Source organism: Accipiter gentilis, chromosome 2 (genome assembly GCF_929443795.1).
Source record: "Accipiter gentilis chromosome 2, bAccGen1.1, whole genome shotgun sequence".
Taxonomy (NCBI): domain Eukaryota; kingdom Metazoa; phylum Chordata; class Aves; order Accipitriformes; family Accipitridae; genus Astur; species Astur gentilis.
In genome coordinates this window covers 50,325,261-50,341,108 of record NC_064881.1, presented here as the reverse complement: position 1 = coordinate 50,341,108, position 15,848 = coordinate 50,325,261, and the positions used below count along the sequence as shown (strand labels likewise).

Genomic DNA, 15,848 nt, shown 5'->3' with positions numbered 1-15,848 from the left:
TATTTGTTAGGAAAAACATTTCAAACAGGTTTGTTTATCACCCAGGTTAATGAGACTGAACTAGTGATGAAAGGTTTTCAAAAATGTTTTTGATTCACAGTAAGCTAGGTAGAAAGTGCATTTTTTTTTTTTTTTTTTCAGTTAGTCCCTTGTTTATGATAAAGAGGACAGGAGTAAAATGGTGTAGTTGTTTTTTCTTTTCTCCTTTAGTTATGGCCAAACGTGTCTCCTTGGTGACTTTGCTGGTGAGCTTTAGGTCTTTGCCTGCCAGTGAATTCCCTCAGTTTAGTGGATCAAATCAGTAGTGGACGAAGGAGAGGAACTGAAAGGAACTAATAAACTGGAATAATTATCGTTCTGTCTGTAGACCTTATTTACTCTCAAAAGGTCCTTGGATCTTCCAGGACTTTTAATGAAGCTTCTTTGATTTATGTAGGAAAAGATTGGCTGAAGACAAGGTATTAAACTCTTCTACTGTGCATGTCCACATTTAATGAGAAGCAACTTCTGTGCTTCTTGTCTTCAGACATTGTATGTCTGAGTAGAGCTTCCAGTTTCATAAGACCTATGATAACTGATATTTACTGTCTTTGAAAAATCAAACTAAATGTTCTCCATGTGTTTGAAAAGTAGCTGAATGTTTTTCTCCTCCTCTCCTGAAGACATCCAAAATAGAACTTGCTGTTGTGTTTGAAGTCTTTTATTGATAGCATGTTGCTCAGACACGGTTAGTGGTGTTCCAAACTAGCTAGAGTGTGGATGACAGTGCCAGAAATGTATTTCTGGCTCGTAATTTTTTTGGTAAGTTTTCTGAGATTGATATCATGTGATGTTGTGCAGGGGTCCATTTACCACAGGAAAAAATAAACCAACAAAACCCTTTCAACCTTGGATTGTAGTAAAGGACAAAAGCAAGATGATTTGAATGCGTAGGATTATGCTACTTACTATTTTAAGTCTGTGAACTGTTTCCTTTAGATTATGAACTTTTTAAAAGTGTTTTAATTAGTAACTCTGATAGTCACATGACTGAAACTTTCAGGTTTTCCTAACCAGTTAAAGGTTTAATTAGTAATACAGTAATTTTCAGTTTATCTAAAGTAATACAGCAGCATTGGAGTTCAAGAATGTTAAGTTTTTCTTATTTTTTCTGTGTTGCATAGAGAGTTTTTCCATGAATGTGTTTTTTTTTAAATCAAATAAACCTTGTATTTTTAAAGCTTGTAATTGATAGTATATGTTAAATCCTACACTTGCATTTGAAATTCAGGTAGTTTGCAGAGCATCTTTAAAAACAGAATAAATAGAAGTGAAAACTCTTAAGCTGAAAGTAAGTTACCAGCTAAACATTTGGCACTGGAACTTGATTTCCTAACCATTTTTGTCTCAGGATTAGCTGCTTCTAGGCACAGAAGAGGAATAGTCTCTTGTTCTAGTTTGTTAATCTAATTCTGTTCATTTACTAGTTCAGTTGAAGTTCGGATACTCGGACTTCAGAAAACAGAAAAAATTGATCACTTCCAGTAGAAGTTCAGGAGATGAGATGTAGTAGTTATAATGAAAGATCTATTAATTAGAAGCTCTTGCTTTTATTTGTGGTAACCAAATGCGTAGTCAAAACTAGTTGGTGTTTACAACAAAATTTTCTTATATTTTAATTGAATGACACTTGCTAATTATTTTAAAATACAGCTTCTGTATATGTTTACTTGAATTACAACTTCCAACCATGCAGCCTGGCAAATCTGAATAAAAAGTGTCATCAAGTAAATGGGAGATGTCAGTCACTATTTTAACAACATGGAAGCGAAGAGTCTGATTTAAAATTAAGCTATTTAGTTACATAAATATGTAAAATGCCATCTTCTGCTTAGCAAAAAGAGGTACCAAATTCTGCGTAAAAGCTCTCTAATCTCAAGCCATTATGTTTTAATGTTAACAAGTCCTTGAGAATCACTCTTTCTTTAAATAAGAATTAAAATGTGCAATTGCAAAGTTGCTTGGAATTAAATCTATCTCTTTTGCATAATGCTTTTTGAAGTATAACACTGGGTGTACAGCTCACACTGCATTTGATTTGGGTAAGGTCAGATACTTGGAAAAACCCCCAATATTCTATTGTGGATCTCTATTGATAATACCCATGGTATTTAAAAGGACTGTGATTTGTAATGTGTGCAGGTGATTCTGAGTTAGCTCATCTATTAGGGCCTGTCTAAACACAGAGTTACTTGGAAACAGCGATTATCAAAATGTGACTGTTCACACAGAAACCACGTACAGAGAGCATGTCTGTCACCCCTGCAAGTTCACATTCTTTCAGACATTCAGTAGGTTTCTAACTTTCATGCCTGCTGTTCTGCTTTTGGTGGCAAGGACCTCAGTGCACTGAGGTGACCTTTTCTCACCATTCATGGTATGGGATGAAACTAGCAATGCTTCATTTTTTTTTATTTTTTTTTTTTTGTGGATGAGGTCAGTTCATTAAAGATCTTTGAAGTTTGTCTATTTTATTATTTGGGAATTAACATACTCTTTTCAGTGCTTTTCAGTATACCTCTGCCATTAAGATCTTCCTGTCCTGTGATTATTGTTATGCTTTAGTTCTTTTCAGCCTTCTAGTGAGATGACAGGCTTCACATTTGAGATCTCCACTGCTCTGTCTGTTGTGTACTTAATTAATAACACTACTGATTCTATGATGATTCTTGCTTGCATTAAACATGCAGCAGTCATTTTTCATCTGTTGACTAGATGTGTTCTGGATGTCTTTATTCTAGAGGTGAGTAACAGTAGGTGATGGAGAGAACACTATCTAGAGGTACTTCCTGAAATGTCCTAGGGTGCCTTCCTGTCATTCCTGTGCGTGGTTGATTCTTACATCGTTGGATTACCACTGTTAGTTCCAGCTGCATCCTCTGTTACTTGACTTTAGGACAGAGGTTGGTTCCCAAGGCAGTTTGGCAGGGGTTTTAGATTGTGGAGGCTAAAGTGAAGGTGCACGTTGGCCTTTTGACACCAGTTCTACCTGTTGGTCCTGGATAGTCAGCAGGCAAAGGTAACAAGACAAATGGCAATGTTCCATATTTTTTCTTTTCTCCATCATGGTTATTGATTTTGGATACAGCCTACATGATTGAGCTCTCTTGGGACCCTTCAGGTGCATCTCTATCCAACTGGATTGTCAGCGCAGGTACTGTTACAGCATTAGCATGGCCTTTGGTGTCTTAAAACGTCTGTTCTGCTGCTCTTATCATTCCCTAGATTAACACGAATATTCTCTTCAGAAACAGAACCACGTTCAGTAACAATATGAAGAACGACCATGTGGCCTCTCATGTATGTATATGTTTACCTTTCAACACCAGAAAGACAGAATAGTGGATATCATATAATTCAGTCTTTCTGTGATGACCTTTGCCTTTAGTCTTTTCAGCAGCAGCACTGACCAAAAATAAATAGGCTAAGTTCCACAGCCATGACCACAAGATGTCTGGGAGCTTGGCAAATAAAACGCTTGTTGTTCCAGTTTTGCAGGGCTTCTTTGCTTACTGAGTATAAGGTTTTGAATAATTTTAGCTTGGTTATCTTTCTACTAATGTCATGAAGAAATTTGGTTTAGCCCTAGCAAACTAAAAATTATATCCTGGGCTTCATTACAAATATCCCTTTGATAGAGGCATGCCCTCCTCAGAGTGGATACTCATCACCCTGGCCACAGTCATTGATTCTGCTGAAAGACATGAAATCTTTAGTGAAAGACTTTTTATGACACTTTTCAACAAGAGGACAGATGAGGTCTTGCATGTGATGAAGGTCTTTAAGGTGTTTCCTTGCTGTAGCTGGATATTTTATCTTCAGAAACAAACCTTATCGACAGAGTTCATCAGTATCCTTTTAGGAGGGATTTTTGTGTGTGGATTTTGATTTTCACTATGCCTACTTTATATAGCTCCATATAGGCATTGCACAGGAAATACCATGGAGTGCCTGAGATCATTACTTGGTCAGGAGTTGTTTTTATGGTTTATCTCGGATAGCAACTGCATGCCATGGCTACACTTGGTCAGTGGGATGATAAAAACATAGCTTTACCTAAGAAAAAGGTTTTTGTTCCTTTCAGAGGTCTTGAGCTGAATTTTCAGAAATATCCTTAGTTGTCTAAATGTCATTCATGTGATTCTGAACTCCATGGTGGTGGCAGGATTCTATCCCTACTGCAGTAGTGGCTATTACTTGGCACTTCCAAATCATATGACACATTGATCCATGCCATGCAAACCTTAGAGGTTTCTAAGTTTGGCTCCAGGCTGTTTTCTCATGAAAACAATCTCTCACCTTCCAGAAGATGCTTATTCTCAGCCAGTGCTGAGATCATCCTCCCTTGATGAAGAATTCCTGCCAAAATTTATGCTGAATGCTATTTCAGTTCCCCTCATCCTCTAGATAAGTTGTGATGGACTTGTCAGTGTTGGCTGGGCAGACAATTTTGATGCCTTGACAGCTTAGAGTTGTTGGTAGTTGGAGGACCAGATACTGCATGCCAAAAATCCGAGATTGCTTTCAGAACCTTTTCATCCTCCTTTCAAGACTGCTGTGCTCAGGTGATGGCTGACATATCAACTGCTGGGGTGAGGTCTGTGCCTTTTGCAAAGAAGGGATGAGCTTGATCTAAGAAAAAAAATAAATAAAAAAAATCCCCAAACCTTGTTTATCTTTAGAAATTATGGTTAAGCCTGGTCTGATTGTAATTTGATGATGTCAGACATAGCGTCTGACAGCTCTTGAAATATGCCTTTCTATCTCACAGCTTGAAAGAGGAAACTATGCAGTATTTCACAGACATTTTTATTTATAGAACAGATTGCATATGCATTCACTTGGTGCTATTTAAATTTCAAATTGCTATGTAGAAATATAGGAAATAAGAAAGAATATTAAACTGGGCTCGTAAAAATTGTCAGCTAGACCAAAAGCGGATATGTAAATGCCCTTAAGTGTAACCCTTCTGCCAAGTCTAGACTGGCAGCAGTAAAGACCAAACTCAATTTCTGAGGATCTTTACTTAAAACATTGTCTTGAATTTCTACCCAAACACCTGGGAAAATGAAATCAAGCTGCATGGGCACTTGGTGAGTTATACTTCCCCAAACAGATTTGACTAAATAGCATTTCACTGGAGAAAGGAACAAGAATAACCTATAAACCTATAAGTAATTGCTGCTACTCTAGAGCATGGAATAATTTAAAACCACCTCTTGTTTTGATGGACTGCTGGAGCAACTTGTTACCATATGTTCACCTAGCCATATCCTGTTCTCTTGTTTATGTCTTGCTATGACTTTATCATTTTTTCCCTGTTTAGACTGCTGTCACAAGAGTTCTTGAGAGCTTCAGCTCATTTTTTTTAGTTTGAAATGGTTGGTCACCTTTGCTCCCATTTGCCGTTCCTTCTGCCTATTGCCATAGTGTTCTTCCTCTTTTTTTTTTTCCTCCTGTTGTTCATATTTAGGTCACAGGAAACACAATTATAACTATTAGAAATAAAATGTAGGATAAACAAATATGAAGGCCTGATTTTAAAATAAACAAACCACCTTGACAGTAGTATTAAACTTTGAAAGGAGGAGATACATAAAAGTAAAGAAGCTAATGGGAAGAAGGTAAAAGGAGTGGTATGTTTGTTTGCTGGTACCATAGAGACTGCTTAAAGCTGTCATAGTCGATTCTCTGTAAGTGTATTCTCCTTCTCCATTAAAACACACATAAATAAAAGAAAAAAAGCAAGGGTGGTTAAACAGCAAAATAAATGCAACTGGGGGGGGGGGGGGGGGAAGTTTCCTGTATAAAAGTGGATGTGGTGTCCAAATGTAGAAAGTAGAAGGGAATGTCAATCTTGAGAAATTAAATGGGGGGGGGGGGGGAGGGAATGGACGGACGGACGACATAAGCCCAGAAAAGGTTTCGAGGCATAACTTGCTGAACTCATGAAAGCTAATAACTTCTTCAAACATATTAGAAGCAGGAAGCCTGCCAGAACTGAAACATAATTGAGGTATAAAAAGAGACACTCAGGGAAGATTGAGCTGTATCAGAAAATTTTGATCAAGGCTTTCTTTTTAGGAAGGAAGATTCCAGGGCTTGATCCTTGAGAATAAATCTGTGGAATTCTTTCAAAGTGTAATTAGAAATGGTTTATGGTAGGGAGTGATCTGAACTGTAAAATGAGTAGTAATAAATTTCAGGTACCAGATAAGGTTCAAAGATGCTAAAAGAATTTTAAAATTGAATAGTTGAACTACTAACAGTAGCAATTAATGCATTTCTTAAATTGTCTTCATTCTCATTTTAAAATTACAAATGGCAAATGCATCTCTGCATTTTTTAAGAGTTCAGAGAGTGATGGAAGTTCTTCTCATTGAGGTGGGTTTACCTCCAGCGTAGATGTCTGCATACTAGTCACCCTAATGATCCTGGCCATCCCAGTGATTCTTCTGACAAGATTCATCTCTCCCTTTACACATATATGGCTATCTCAGTACTGACTAGGTGTCTGCACCTGACCCCAGTCATCGACTCTTCTCTTGAAGTAAGGTAGACCAAATTCTATCCTATGAACCCATCTGGAGTTCAGTAAATCTGTACTGGGTAAATTATAAGAAACTATATTAAATAATAGTAGGTGTATGGATAATTGTGATCTACTGGCAAGGAGTTGGAACATCTTTGAAGCATGACTTTTTTCCAAGGAGTGATGGAGCATTTAAATTAGTGTGATTTAGTTAATACAATGTTCCTGAATTAAAAAAAAAACCACAAACCTTTTTGGTACATTGGTTACTTATTTAATGATTAGAAGAGATAGAAAGAAACAGTAAGTGAATGAGATTATGGTCTTGAGGAAAGAGATTATTAGTCATGTGGCTTTTGTTTTTCCAAACAGTTGTAAGCTATTAGGAAACTGGCAAAAATGGCAATATCGCAATTTGTTGCTGAGCCAGGGTTATGTAAAAGAGTTTCTAGAGTAGACTTGATTGTGATATTGTTTCTTGAGAGTGGAAAGTAAGAGATCCTGTGTTGGAAACCTTCTCTTAGAAGGTCTGCTTATGCTGACTGTCACAAGTAGTCCCCTGAAGTGTGTGTAATGTAGGCACCAACTGCTTTGCTCTACAGCTTCTCTCCTTTTATGCTGCAATACTTGATAATATAGACGTAGCCTGTCAGCACTTCACAATGTTTTGTAGTCATAAGGAACGTTATTCCTGAATGCTGTGTTTAAATTAAGACAGCATTTTCCCTAGGGTCCTCTATAGAGTGTAATTTAATTTTTGGAAAGGTAGAAGTTATTGATTTCAAGGGCTGAAAAGAATGAAGCTTTAATCAGACTGAACAGAGAATATAATGCAAATTAAAACTTGATGTAAAATTTTGACTTTAAGTGAGGTTTACTTAACTGGCACTAATGAACTGGTTTTAATGCACTCCATTGTATTTTAGTTGACAAAGTACTTGCAAGCTGTTTTTGCCTAACCAATGAATCTTTCAAAAGGGAGCTAGTTTGGTTGGTCTTATAGTACTAAAATTAACTGATTTCAGGATGGAGACTGAAATATTCAATATAATTACCAGGGAATATTTATAGAAGCATGGTAGGTTCTTAGCCATTAGTTGGGAATCTTTTTACAGCTTCAGCGTGGTGCCATATCTTATCTGTGTATGTGTATATAAAAAAGTATATTTGTGTGTGTATATATATAAAAAAAATGTAATTGAACAGACTTGTCACCTCATGTGTTCGATGTATACCAGTGGCACAACATAGTATAAGAATGAATATATTAAGAAAAGCTTGAATGTAAATGCTTTCTGACATATTGTAATAAAAGACTTAAGAGGTTGTATATGAATGTGGGAGGAAGCTTCTTAGAAGCCACTTAGCTCTTCTTATTCATCATGGTACCATGAATTTTGCTGCTTTTCATCTCGTTCTGTGTTTTCTTCAGTTGTGTACTATAAAACTCCAGCGCTGTTTTTTCCCTGATTTTTTAACACTCCCCCCCCCCTTTTTTTTTATTTATTTTAAATTCAAAATAGTAGCAGCAGGGTAAAACTTTTCTGAGCTTGTTTTATTCTTCTAAAATCTCTCTCTGGAACTGGTGTTTTGTAGAGACAAGTGGCTTATTAAATAACTTGACTTGAACTGCTTTATTAAGAAGGTGTAATTTATTTTCCTGAAATACATGTCTTTTAGACTATTTAGAAAGTGAAGGTTGCTAAGAGAACCACAATACCAATGCATGTTTTACCTGTTTCAAATAATAATCTGCTTATCCTTGTGTTTCTTGAATAACTCTAGTTCAGATCCTAATTCAGTGAATTTTTTTTTGAAGTGGAATAAATAAATGGGACTAAGTAAACTAGCAACAGTAATAAAAGATTTAAATTCATTTGAGTAGCACAAAATATGAAGACCGACATTTTTTAGTCATATATTATATGAAAGAAAAAATTGTGTACTGTGAATAAATTGAAGACTGATCCAAATTGTCTAGCATTATAAACAAACCTGAAAGTCTTTCACACATGATTTACCTTTGTTTAGACTTGGATGTTGATGAGGTACAGAGAAAAACTCCAGTCAACACCATATCCAAATTCTTAGGTAAAACAGAAGATCGGTTATTACAGTAAAACAGTACATTTCTTTATGACAGAAGTTTCCTATTAATTTGTTTTAAGTCATTGATGAACAAAATGAAGTTTCTGAGCTTTAGATCAAAATTCCTGTCTTCATGCAGTTACCTCTGATTTTTGAAGAAGCCTGATTTGATTAATTGAGGGAAGAGATACAAGTGTTCAAATGAAGACAAGTTGCAAAGTTTGTGTTCCAGAAAAAAAAAAAAAGATTAGTTTGGGGAAGACATACTTTAATTGGCAATGTAAAGACATGAAGAATTTGTGCTGTATTTTTAAGAGCTAATATTTTTGTACTGAAGGAAGCTATGTTACTAACATTTGAATGAGTTTTATGACACTTAACAGACTCAATAATGCTCTCTTTAGCCCAAATCCAAATGAAGGCACCGGAATCAAGGCTGCTACTGAAAGTAGCTCTTTATATGTAAAACCAAATATCCATGTTTAAAAAAGGTCATCCATGTACTTTGGTGAACTCCCCACATGATGTCCATTGAGTATGATTGGATGTGCTAAGAAAAGAAGAGTAAGGTCTAGGAGTGATACTGAAGAAACATTTTTTCAAAAGGATGGGAAAACTCAACTATGTGTTAGTAGAGAGAGCTGATGTTTTCATTTGAAGTTTTCAGCCAGTTGTCTAGGTTTTTAAACAATTAAACTGTCCTTTTCTCAAGCAAGAGTGTCTTCTCTATGTATTACTAGTGGAGGCATTGAAACATTCAATCATTATAATCCCCTCAGGCCAAATTCCTGTGATTTTGTATAACAGTATATTGGAAAAAATGTCCTACAGAAATGAGCGTGTCGTTCTTGCCATCTTCTGTCTCTGTGCCTCTTCCACCCAAAATACAAAATCAGATGTGTTTAACACTTATCCCATTCTATCTGTAAATTTTTACAAAGCCTAATTTGCTCAGAAGCAGCTTTGCAGCAGTCCTTAATTTTTTTTATGATGTAAGTTATCTATGCTTAATTTACTCCACTTTATGTTGAGGTAGATCTTCTGGTATTTTGTAACATGAAAAAATTATTAATATTTTTCAGTGTTTTACATACTGATCTTGTATGTACAAAATATATTTTTGTAGTATTCAAAGTACACAGACATCTGAAGTTTTCAGATATGGTGGAGAACTAGATACTAAAATTTTAATGGCATGTTTCTGAACTCTGACTTCAGCTATGACAATTTTTCATGAGATTTTTATCTAAAAATATTTTTGCGCTAGCTGTGAATTTCAAACTGGCTGTGACTTGATGTGTACATATTTTATATAATTACTAAAAATCTTGTCATAGAAGACTGTGGTGTGTTTAGTCAATCTGCTCATTCTATCTTTGTGGTGGTTATCTTAAAAGCAGAAAACATTATTCTGACACACATGTAACTCTTCTTTTTGTCTATGTTGAAAAGATTATCTTCTCACCCCACCCCCCCCAAAGTTAGTAATAAAGCTGATAATTTCTTTTTCAAAGATGAGCTGTTACCCAACAAATAACTGAATCCTTTTTGCTCTCATTCTCATCTTTGTATGGATGGAGCCACTTTCTTGGATATTGTTCATGATGATCTGTTCATGAAAGTGGGTCTAGCTCTGTGGGTAGCACAGATTAATTATTTTCTTGTTGTTCCAGCTCTTTTCCATGTCAGACTGTGAATTTTATTAGTTTTAGTCTCCATTGTATTCAGAGATTTATTTTCCTTGATTTCTCAAAGAAGGAGGATTCATGTAATATGTGGTCTGCCGGTGCCTCTCTGGTTTTCCCCATAAGAATAGCTTTTGAGTCTATGACAAAACATGGTGTGGAGAGCAGATCAGAGATGTTGATTTGTTAATTTTGTTCCAGTCTCATGACAGTTGTTTATACATAGAAAAGGTAGACCCTAACAGTGCCCTGAGGAGGCAAAAGACCTAAAAGAGGGAAAAAAGACCATTAATTCTCACTCGCTTTGGTCATTTTGTCATCCAGTTGGCCAGTCAGCTTGCACGTGCTTCCTGTCTAACTGATGACCTAAAGAATATAGGCAGGAATCTGAAATGTAGTTGTTCAGGGCAGTATGAAAACTTAGGTAAAAGGGCTGAGATTTATTGCAGTAGAGAATACTGGAGTGAAAACCCAGCATTCCTTGTGTTGCTTTCAAAGCAACTTGTTCAAGTATCAGATTTTTGAGCAGTTTGAAGTCGTGTTTACTCGCTCCATGTATTTTTCAGAAAAATATTAGAGATGCTGTTTACTAAAACTGTAGAAAATGCCGTCATCTAATACCTATCAGACTTAATGTAACGGAAAAACAGGTGATGCTTGCCTGCAAATTAGAGGAGATCTGCTCAGTTCTGCTGAATTAAACAACTGAAATACTGAATTAGTGGATTGATCATGCAAGTCTTGCTAAGGCACTTCACTTAGAACATTAGTTTGCTTGTGGTACTGAAGAGTGATGTACTGAGTATACAAATAGGTTGCTTACTATCCATCTGCATCTATGTGAAACTGGAGTTGAGGGACTACCTGAAAGGTCATGAAGACTTTTGCATACATGCTATAATCTAGTGATTAACTTCAAGGTAAAAAGTTTGTAGTGGTTGCTGTCTATGAATACTCAATTTCTACTTCAGCTTTTGTGAGGGTCTTAATGTATTTGTGCCCTTTTGAAATTCTTTTTTAGTTTAAAGAATACACTGTGTCTTGAAGGCAGGGTGATGCTGAAGATCTCCCTGGCAGCAGACACTGACTTATTTTCTTCCCTAGTTGTAAGAGGGCTCACCAAGCAATTTTTTTTTTGTTTGTTTGTTTTTTGGTGAAGGAAATCTCTATGTTTCTGGGTGCAGAAACTACTGTTTCTCTTGCTTTTTCTGCTGTCAGACTGACTTTTCTGTCTTGTTATGTGTTACTAGTAACTTATCAAAGAGATGTTTGACTCTTTGTTCCTGAGAGAGTTGGGTAGGCCAGTTGTCTGCCACTTCTCAGGGGCTGACTGCTGCAGGAGGTCTCCTTGGACTTCTCCTTTGTGAACATTATTTGCTGTTTTCAAGGGGGAAGAAAAAGCTCAGCCAGCACAAACCCCCCTGGGTACTAGGGTTTTTGTTAACATGTTGATTCTGGGCTTATCACCAAGGGAAAATTGAAGTTAGAAGGCTTTTAGCTATTTGTTTCCCAACTTCCTTTTTCAATAGTTTAGCAAGTTGCATAAGGAAATAGAAGGCTGTTTGTCTTCCAGTGTAGTTGACAGGTCAGACATAGAATGTTCCCTTTCTTCATTCTACCTTGCTGTAGGTTGTTCTGCAGGGGACACAATGACTTCATCAAAACCAGATCAACCAGTTGTTTGCCAGAGAACAAATGTTGTCTTTTTAATATTTGACTTAGTTTTTAATAGGTAGTGACTGAGACTGTCTCATCCCAAAGTTGGAGTGACTTGGGTTTCTGGATTTCCTTTGACAGAATTCAGGTGGAACGACACCAGGGGAGTTCAAACAACAATCAACATTTATTCAGCCAAGCTAACCTTGCCCAAGTATAAGTGAACTTATCAATATGAACCTTGCATCATGTCATTAAGCCGTTGTTTGACAAGAGAAGGGAGGTGTAGAAAAAGGAGCGGAAAAAGGAACATGAAACTGTGTCAGAAGGAGAGCCCTCCCGTTGAGTCATGAGGTTCAGAGCGGACCCCCTTGCTTTCTGGACTCCTTCTAAAAAGGAGCCCAGGGACAGCTAGATCCACTCCTAGTCTCATACTTGATCAATGGTTTATATTTAAAAGGATGAGACATAGGGACTGGGGAACAGAGAAGAAAAAAGAGAGAGAAAGAAAGAAAAGAAAAGGGTTTCACCAGTCCTGGGTCCAGCACTGGTACAGCCAGTCTAGAGATCCAGTTCTGGAGAGCATGTGCCGAGAACTCATCCTCCCTTCTTTTATAGTTGGTGGTCTCGACGCGCAGTTCACTTTCCTGGGGTTCTCTGGAGTCAGTCGGTGAGCTTGGGGGTTCATTGGGGAGTTGCCTCTCTCTCCTCCCCCTGCTGGCATGACCACTTCAGATAGAAGCGCAGTCCTGTCCTCTGCGGGGCCCCCTCCTCCAGGCGCTTGTGCTGTGCTCCTTCTCATGGTTGCTGAAGATAAGGAATTGCTGCTTTTGAGAAGCGCGGTCCCACCCTCCGTGGGGCCCTCTCCTCCGGCCACATTGTCCTGTTCACACAACTCCAGCGCTTCTGCAGAGGCCTTCTTCTCTACCAAAGTTCTTTAATGAATGTTTGAGACATTGACTATAATTTGTCAGACCGTCACAGTGACCGAGTACAGATATTTTACATTTCTTCAAGTATTGAAGAGCTAAATTGTACAGTTATACCAACTGTGCTCTTCTAATTTTCTCTGTTATCTGCCAAGGCATGAAACGCTGTTTGTGTGATACTGTTAAATCACAGTTACTGAAGTGCTTTAAAAATATTAGTCTATAATTGACCTTCTTTCCTGTCCAGGTCTGATTTTTCAATGGCTCCTTTATTGTGAAATACTGCTTCACATTATAGTGAAATTAGCAGAAAGACTTTTCTTTTTCACATTTAGAGCTTTCAGTCACAAATGGTTTCTAACTTTGCAACTGAAGCTTTCAGATTTTTGTGTTCTCATGTTAGAAGTTTTGAAGCAGCTCTGGGACAAACCCAACATTCGTGGTGTTGATATGAAGTAGTTAAGCAAAAAATTAGCAAGAATATTGGTGGACTTGCAAAATTTTCAGCTGTCAGAAGCAGCTAAAAAAATGTAATGAAAAGAATTTGGTATGCAATGGGGAAATTGTACTGAGGTATACTAAACAAATTAAGAAGTATGTGCTCGAGTGGCAATACTGACTATGGCTCTGTTCAGCTTTATTGGTTGCAGCCGTTCTATGATCCTGATCTTTCAATAAGTCTGGAGAGAAACTGTAGAAAAAAAAATAAATCATGAATGTAGTTGTTCCAGGTGAGGAAATAGTCCATCGTTTCTCACTCAATAAATAAGTCTCTGTAATACCTACACGAATATGCAGTAGTGTTTCCAGCTGCAGTGCAGGCTTTTAAAGCGGTTGAGGTGAATTCACAGGTCAAAGGATCAAGTGGTGAATGCCTTCCTGCCGATGTATACAAGCATGAAGGCAATAGGTGGGTAAAGACCTCCAAGAGTAGCTGTTTTCTATCTCTTCTTTGCAAAGAGAAAGATAAGTACGGTGGTAACTGTTTCAGTCACAGTCAGTCTTCCAAATTATGGGTCAGGAGACTTAGTAGTTGAATAGATCTTCCCAGGAGGTTTGTGCAGTTTGTGATTATGTCAAAATATGAGGACAGCCAGGCAGGTGCTAGAATTCAGAGCTGTTTGAAAGTAGCAGTCTGTAGCAGGTTTTTGGCAACTATAAGGCTTTGCAAATTTCACTAAGTAGAGAAATTTGTATCATTCATTCATACCACAGAGATCGGGTAGCAGAGGTGCTCAGTCAACAGAGAAAAGCTCCAACATTTTCTTTCAGAAGTGGCTGTCAGGCAAGATCATGCAGCTCTTGCTCTTTTGCATCATGAGTGCATCTTAATATGTCCTATTGATGTGGATTCCTTTAGCATCTCAGCTGAGATGCGGTGCCAAGTAAAAAGTAATAGAACTGCTGGCTTGGCAGCAGCATGTTTTAAACTGCATTTCATCCAATATCGGCATAGAAAAATGTCTTGTTTTAGCCTTGTCTTCGTGGAAAGCGTGCTGAGCTTTCACTGTGAAATAAAAAGGCAACTCAAATCTATAAACAAATTCTTTTTGCAAGTGGCAGCATGCTTTCTTTGAATACAGTAATTGACTGTTCCACACTAGGAAATGAAAGCCAGTTCTTCAGAATGACAGACCTCCAGTTTCAAGCAGAATTAAGCGCGTACGGTAGTGTTGTCTTCATCATTCTTGGTAGCTGTGATGCTTTCCACCTCAGCGGATTCTACTTGTACTATGTGCCCTTGCTCACATAACATGGCAAATAACAACCTGAATGCTGTAGCCTGAAATTTTTGTGCATATACTGTCTTGAACCACTACAATTCCTGGCTGTTCTGTGCTGATCTGAGTGTATGTGTATGCCTAATAATGTATTTTTGGGAACATTTCCTACACAAAATTTAAATGTAGTGAATGGTTCAAGAGACATTTCAATGAGACACAGACACAAGCAAGGGAATTTTTCAGTTATGTGCCATTAATTTCAGAGTGAAGGCGATTACAGTTAATGTTTATTTGCTTTGAAAGAGTATGTACTCATGGCCTTGGAAGCTTACAAACTAAGCTGGACTGATGTGGGCAGCACAAACATCATGTTTGTGCCTTTCAAGGCCCAAGGTGGCGTTTTGGGTAGTGGCGTCGTTTACAGGATATGTTTCTCTCACATTTTTCTCACAGCTGCTACGCAGCATTTTTTACCCTTTCTTAAATATGTTATCACAGAGATGCTACCAGCATTGCTGATGGGCCCAGTGGCAGGTCCATTTTGGGAGTTGGCTGGAACCGGCTCTCTCCAACATGGAGCTACTCCTGGTCTCTTCTCCCAAAGGCCACCCCTACAGCACCCCTTGCTACCAAAACCTTGCCCCATAAACTCAATACACGTGTCTAAGCAGTTTTTTTGGAAAGCAGTATTTGCTATCATTCTTCCCTTTTCTCTTTTGAGTATTTTGATTTCTGAAGTATTTTCTAGAAACAGTTTAGTTATTGACTAGTTATTTTTATTGGTAGCACATATATGGAGGAATGTTTACGGTGCTTTAAAACAATATAGGTCTAAGACTTTTCACCTATCTCATTCTCCCCTCTAAACACACACTCTCAGGCTTATTTCTGTTTGCAGACTCCCATTTCATCACAGAAATGTAATTTTGTGTTCGGGCTGTATATTTCCAAATAGACTTTTTTTTTTTTCTGGAGACACAATTGTATACATTGCTGAAAATTTTTTTTGATAAAATACATAAGCATTTATTATCCATTATTGAAGGTAACCCAAATAACATATTTTTGTTTGAATGTTCTTGTATTTTTAAGCAATTTAAGCAAAAAGAAAAATTTTCTTACCAGTTGTATGATTTAGTAGCATACTATAGTACCATTATTTTAAGAATAAGGTAGTTTTAACACAAGGTAACAT

At 37.3% G+C, this 15,848-nt stretch overlaps 1 protein-coding gene across 5 annotated transcripts in view; it reads left to right on the top strand.

Moving 5' to 3' along the window:
* Positions 1 to 15,848, top strand: part of TRAPPC9 (trafficking protein particle complex subunit 9) — a 522,423-nt gene that overhangs the window by 34,018 nt on the left and 472,557 nt on the right. The window lies entirely within an intron of this gene.